Source organism: Diaphorina citri, unplaced genomic scaffold (genome assembly GCF_000475195.1).
Source record: "Diaphorina citri unplaced genomic scaffold, Diaci psyllid genome assembly version 1.1 scaffold1951, whole genome shotgun sequence".
NCBI classification, from domain to species: Eukaryota; Metazoa; Arthropoda; class Insecta; order Hemiptera; family Psyllidae; genus Diaphorina; species Diaphorina citri.
In genome coordinates, this window is record NW_007379377.1 from 36,202 (window position 1) to 43,633 (window position 7,432).

Below are 7,432 nucleotides of genomic sequence, written 5' to 3' on the forward strand. Positions count from 1 at the left end.
TTCGGACAAAAAAAGTAAGGGTTTATTGTATTCTATGAACTCAGTAAAGAATGGCTTAGCAGTGGTAGGGAGAGAGAGAAAGAGAGAAGGGAGATGGAGAGAGAGAGAGAAAGGAAGAGAGAGGGAGAAAGAAAGAGAGAGTGAGAGAGAGAGGGAAAGAGAAAGGAAGAGAGAGTGAGAGAGAGAGAAAGGAAGAGAGAGAGAAAGGGAGAGAGAAAGGAAGAGAGAGTGAGAGAGAGGGAAAGAGGGATTTACGATTCGTCGTCTCTCAGACTACCAAAGAAGAAAAGAAACAGATAGATAGATACAGGGAGAGAGAGAAATAGAATTAAAAAAAGCTATAAAACAAATTGAAAAGTGGATAAATGTCCCCAGTGGGTCTGGGTGGAAATCAATGATTGAAAACATTTCAGACTGTCCGAGAAATGGGTTAAGATAGTCTGGGTATTTGTATCCACATTTTTATGTTTCATTTATACCCTACTACAAATACTACAATGCTGTCCTCGATTCCTTATTTCAAGAGGTTTGATAGAAGGAACTGTAACTGCTAAGGTCTTATCGTCCCGAAAGCGAAGAGAGAAGAAAGACAGGATAATAGAAAGCAAACCGTTCCAAGAACGAACTTCATCTGTTTAGGATAAAATCTGCCACGGGTGGGAATCGAACCCACGACTTAGAGCTAACAAGAGGTAGACGCGATACCCTCCAAGCTAACTAGACTGACTCAAATTAAATGTACTTACAACTTCGGAATTATCAAGATAACAAGCTGGGTCCGTCCCTCGTGATCCTGGTAAAAAGACCTTTAATTTGATATATAGGTCGACCAGGTTTGGATAAGTCCTTCTATGGGGACAGACTGACAGACTGACTTTAGCTATGTTGTTCCCCAGTAGTTTCCAAACTTTGCTGATCTCGCGGTACCCTTTTTCAGGAAGCAAAATTTTTTGGTGGTCACCCTGGCATACTAAAAACTGTTCTAAAAACTCTAAGACCCCCTCTGCTGAATGCAGTTTACTTTGGATCTTTAGCTTTATCATGGGTTCGAGTCCAAGCTGTCCAAGTCAAGTTTGAATTTTATCAGCAAGGCATTTGTGAAACGACATAATGTAAGTATGGCATATGTGACAAAGCATTCGTTCTCAAAGCAATTCATGGGTATTTCCTTTCTTTTTGTCACTCACCTTTACCATTTGCTGACTTTTTAGCTAAATCCCCTTTAGTACTTACCTATAATAATCATTTCTCGGCAAACTCACAACTTTGTGTCGGAGTTTTGTTTTTTATTCCCAAAAAAAAATAACTCATGGCAACCCGTTTGGGCTAGGTGGGTTGAAATGATAAACATATACTTCTTCACTATTTGTAAAATATTCTGGGTTTTATTTCATTTTCATTTTATGGGTATCACTGTTCTTTACATTATTCCTGGATCCAGAGCTCTTGATAATATCCCATGAGGAGCCATTAAGAAAATGAAAAGTTGGTAGAATGTATTGTGAAATAATAACGGGAACTGACCTACTTTAGAACGAATACGTTTTGTTTTTTAAGCGGGAATAATAAAATTACCCACCATTCTTTTTTTTTTTAAGAGGTTTGACAGAGGAAACTGTAACTGCTATGGTCTTATCGTCCCGAAATCGAAGAGAGAAGGAAGACAGGATAGGAGAAAGCCAGCCGTTCCGAGAACGAACATTACCCCATCAGGATAAAATCCGCCCCGGGCGGGAATCGATTCACCCAGCCTGAGTAAGGTAGGGAAAAGCCAGTAGGAGATTGCTCAGATGGTCACCTATCAGGATACCAACCACGGGCAACGTTGCTTAACTTTAGTGATTTATGTGATTTATTGTGGTGAGCTGTCCTCTGTGTAATCTAGTCGGGTTGGGTCTTTGATGTCCTCTTTGTTGTTGTTGTTGTTGTAGCGGCTTTAGCTATACGATAGCAGAATAAAGAAAAGATGTCTTTTTGTATCTGCTATACACCGGTCCTGTATCCCTGATTTCTTGTATAAGTACTCAAACCCTATAGGAATCTCCCTGATTTCAACTCTGACCCAGATCCTTTGCATCCCCGGTCGAAAATATAGAAAAATTTTCCGACTTTAACTCTCTCAAATTTGTGTACCTAGCAGATTTTATTTCTGATTTTTAGGTAAGTACCTACCTATGCTATGTCCCTTTGTAAGTAGGTAGGTAGGTACTATGTTTTTCATTCGAATTTTCGTTCACTCAAATCCTGTATCCCTGATTTTTTGTATAAGTACTCAAAACCTATAGGAATCTCCCTGATTTCAACTCTGACCCAGATCCTTTGCATCCCCGGTCGAAAATATAGAAAAATTTTCCGACTTTAACTCTTACACCGGGGTGATGGTCGCCAGCTCTAGCCATGTTAAATTGGCTGGCTCGTCCTGAACCGCAGTCAACCATCGTGAGGACTTGTACTTGTGGTCTTTAAAAGCAGAGAGAACCCTTTGAGGAACTGCCAGCTTGCTAGGCTGGTTAGGGTTAGCTGATCTCCTCCCTGTTTATAATCCCACAGCCAGACACTAGTCTTCTCTCTGTTTAACGTCCCCTAGCCTCTTTGGTCCACGATATTGTGGATACTCTTACCTCTGCTACCTATACGTTAAAGAGAGAAGTAGGTAGGTAAACATCAACACATTTCACTATCAGTCTTAATTCCCTCAAAACATCTACCTATTTGTTGGTACAACTTGCTTTTTTGCTGATTTCAGCACAAAACAGAATACTAAAATCTTGAATTTCCATTTGCTGAATATTTCATGTTCCTTTCTTCTTTCTTGAAGAAAATCCTACCTATTTTACAATTTACTTTCACTGAAATGCATACCTTTACCTAATCTGTGAGACAGAAAAAGCTTTTGTTTTACCGTCATAAAACATTTATACAGTTCAAAGGTCGAGGAACCTCAAAGGTTTAAAGTTTAAAACCTTCTCGGAAGATGTTGAAATAATAATTAAATTTGGAGGATGTTTCACTTCTATAATTTTCTCGTGCAGCCTTTTAATTTTGCCTTTGTAAAGGCTGCAAAGTGTTCATTAGTTAGAAGACGGTGAATTCATCTCTTATATTCTTATCAATGAAGTTAGAACTGTTACAAGTCTGTCTGTCGAGGCATCAATCTTTTAAATGGAAATGTCCTTTGAACATCAGCTGATGTAACTTTTGCGGAATTAATATTCTCGATCAAACATTAGCCAGCCTAGTTAGCTTAGTTGGTAGTGCGTCTGCCTTGTAAGCGCTAGGCCGCGGGTTCGATTCCCGCCCGGGGCGGGTGAGTAGTGCACATTCAGTTTTATGATGTTGATCATTTTTATCAAATTTCATCCCATTCTGGCAAACTGTCATGGTGAAACAAAGGAACAACTAACCAACCAACCAACCAACCATGATTTGGATGATTAACCATCCCAGCCTTTCATGGATTAGAAAGCTAGCCTTTTAGGATAATATTTAAACCAGAAAAAGAACCATTAAAAGACCAGAAAACCAGAAAAACCAGAAAAAAACAGAAACCTTTACTGTGAGCGAAACTTTTTTTTTTTCTCAAGTTTTCACCCAAATTGGCTTCTTCATTTCTCCCTGAGAGATGGCTTGAAGAGTTTAAGTAAGTGCTGAGGGCTTAAACTTTTTTTTTCTCAAGTTTTCACCCAAATTGGCTTCTTCATTTCTCCCTGAGAGATGGCTTGAAGAGTTTAAGTAAGTGCTGAGGGCTTATCTTCATTTTTCACAGCAAAATGGATATTAACTTGAGCTGGGTTTCTCGTTCTTTAGTAGTTGTATGACGTACATACATTTATGTATACATATCTTCCTCTGAGTAGAGAAAAGTAACTTGTTTTTAGGAATGCATTTAGGATTTAGGGAAGAAGAAGAAGAAGAAGAAGAAGAAGAAGAAGAAGAAGAAGAAGAAGAAGAAGAAGAAGAAGAAGAAGATTCTCGTTCTCTAGTAGTTGTACGACTGTACATACACATATCTTCCTCTGAGTAGAGAAAAGTAACTTGTTTTTAGGAATATATTTAGGGAAGAAGAAGAAGAAGAAGAAGAAGAAGAAGAAGAAGAAGAAGAAGAAGAAGAAGAAGAAGAAGAAGAAGAAGAAGAGTCAAAAGATGAAGAAGAAGCTTAGAGTATAGAGTATTCACATACACAATCAGGTACACATAAGTATTTAATGTAAAATTCTCTGAGGGCCCCACAGAAGACCTTTCTTGCGTGAGTTCCAATCGCATCCCTCTCTCTCTCGCTAGTGCATATCCCTCTTTCTTTCTTTCTTTCTTTCTTTCTTTCTCTCTCTCTCTCTCTCTCTCTCTCTCTCTCTCTCTCTCTCTCTTTTCATGTATCTCTTTTTCTTACCACGTCCCTCTCTCTTTTTTCTTCATTTTATATTCTTCATCTTCTGTGTACATCAGTCAACATGAAATGTCTCTTTTTATCCTCTTATGAAGCAAAGAGTAATAGCTTTCTCTCTCTCTCTCTTTCTCGCCCTCCCTCCCTCTCAGTCTCTTCATTTATTCACTTCTCCTCCTTCTCCTCCTCCTTCTTCTTCCCCTCCTCCTCCTCCTTCTCCTTCTTCTTCTCCTTCTTCTTCTCCTCCGTCTTTTTCTTCTATTTTCCACTGCCAGTTTCCATTTTCTCATTTTTTCTTCTCATTTTCTCATAATGTTGTCCGCCCTCACTCCCTCTCAGTCTCTTCATTTATTCACTTCTCCTCCTCCTTCTTCTTCCCCTCCTCCGCCTCCTCCTTCACCTTCTTCTTCTCCTTCTTCTTCCCCTCCTCCTCCTTCTCCTTCTTCTTCTCCTCCTCCTCCTTCTCCTTCTTCTATTTTCCACTGCCAGTTTCCATTTTCTCATTTTTTCTTCTCATTTTCTCATAATGTTGTGTTTTTGCATAATAAGGCTCATAAATGTTGCTATGTATTAGCTTGATGTTATTAATAGTATGAATATAATTCTGCAGTTTCAACTTGAGCACAAGAATAACAATAATTATAATTATTCTCTTTATATTTATTCTAATACAATTATTTTGTACCTAGCTTTATACCTATTACCTATCTACGAGATGAAGTACCTATAGGTACACTGAGGAAAAAACTGGCACCCAATCGGGTGAGTGGGTTCCGGCACTCTAATATGGAACTCTACATTGGTAAGCCCGACACTATAATATAGCATTCCAACAACCTAAATCAGGGTAAGTAACCCAACAAGAGAGTTGTTCCACCCTAACTTGTGACACCCTGTCACCATTTTTTTTTTTTTTTTTTTTTTTTTTTTCTTTTGTGCCCCTTGACATTCCGACCCCTAATCCTTGGCACATCTCTCCCTTTACTCCCCCCTTTCAAGCTCTTCGCTCCCTACCATTCTCTCCCACCCTTTCCTTAGTCCTAGTACCTATACCCCCTTATCATTCCGACCCCTAATCCTTGACACACCTCTCTCTTTACTCCCCCTGCAAGCTCTTTGCTCCCTCCCTTTCTCTTAGCGTAAACACGTAGCATAACTCCATGCAGAGTTTAGTGCTGAGGATAAAGTTTTGATTGATTTGTACTTTGGTAATTGAGTTAGATTCAGTTTCTATATTTCACCATCCCGCTCTCTTCTTATCGCACAATCTCACCCGTTATCGCACCTCTTTTCCACCTATCGCACCCCTCTTGCACGCCTTGCACCCCTTCTCATACCCCTTTCCACCTATCGCACCCCTTAGCACCCACACCTCAGCGTTCAGCTGTAAAGTGTAAAGTTTTTGCCTACCAACTCCCGTAAGACTTTGTGTAGGTACTTAGGTAGAGTTCTCTGCAAATTTTGTGTTGACATTGTTGACAGTTATACCTAAGTTAAGATTTTGTTCTTTTTTCCCTTCCTGGAGTGATATCTGCTGTAGCAAAATAATAAATTTTGCAATTTAATGTTGCTAGATTTTAGTCTAGCGTGTCTTGGGGTGCGGCACCTGTTGTTGATTTATCCGCATCCCCACTGTTGTATTAATGATGTCATGAGTGGTTATTTTTAACCTTGGTATTACTTACTTATCTCTACTTTTTCTACTTTACATTTTGTTCTGCGAAGAAGACAAATATTTACCTACCCACTAATAACCAAATAATGTAGGTAAGTTCTTTAGAAGAAAATGCAAGAGTACTGAAAATCTGAAAACACAGAAATCTAGATAGGTACAGCAATTTACTCTAGAGAACTTTTTTTGAAATTTAATACAAACATACCTTAGATACGAGTATTTATTTATTTATTTTTATGTACCTAATGCACCTTGATGAACTCATTTTCGTACCTACAAAAAAGTACTTTGTTATTCTTTAATCGTCAGGACAAAAGCTCCTAGTTTTTAGAAGGTAGGTATTACCTACCTATTTCTTTTTGATCAGCCATTAAGAAAAAAAAATATACTAGAGGTAGTCAAAGTCTGTACTTCTAAAGCTAAAGAATAAGAATCTAAAAAGCATCAGATGTCAAAATCCAAATGTATAACAAATTTTCATTATGTAAAAGGGACAACTCTCATCTCTGTTGAACTTTACAATGAAATGAGACCCCAACATACCAAAGACTGTACCTATAAACATATAGACTTTGTGTGTTAGCTTTACTTGAGACAATATGAAATTCACATATTGTGGTTTTGACGGTATGGAGTCATAATATTTTCTCATAGATAGCAAATACCTATGTAGCTTAATATTGTTATTGTTCTTATTGTTGGTGTTGTAGTTGTTGTTATTATTTTGATTATGTTCTCATACCTAGATGGCAGATACTCGTATGTAGTTTCATGCTGCTGCTGCTGCTGCTGCTGCTGTTGTTGTTGTTGTTCTTATTGTTGGTGTTCTAGTTGTTGTTGGTGTAGTTGTTCTCTTGGAGCACTATATTTCAACTCTTGTTATCAAGAACACTTTATTTATTTTCTCTCTCTCTCTCTCACTCTCTCGTATGTTTTGTGTGTATTTCGTAGCTCTGACTAAATAATCATCATAAATAATATTTCCATTCCTTCATCTTTTTTGTATATTTTCTTCGCTTTCCTCTAGTATAGTGGGTGGTCATTGAAGATGGCTTTTTCCAATGACTGTCTGTTTTCTGTGGACAACCATCGTAAGGACTTGTCATCAGAGGATAAAGAGTTACAAAGAGAGGCGAGATCTAAACCTGTACAACTGAGATCTGAGCCAGCCTAGTTAGCTTAGTTGGTAGTGCGTCTGCCTCGTAAGCGCTAGGCCACGGGTTCGATTCCCGCCCGGGGCGGATTTTATCCTGATGGGATAATGTTCGTTCTCGGAACGGCTGGCTTTCTCCTATCCTGTCTTCCTTCTCTCTCCGATTTCGGGACGATAAGACCATAGCGTTTACAGTTCCCTCTGTCAAACTCTTAAAAAAAAA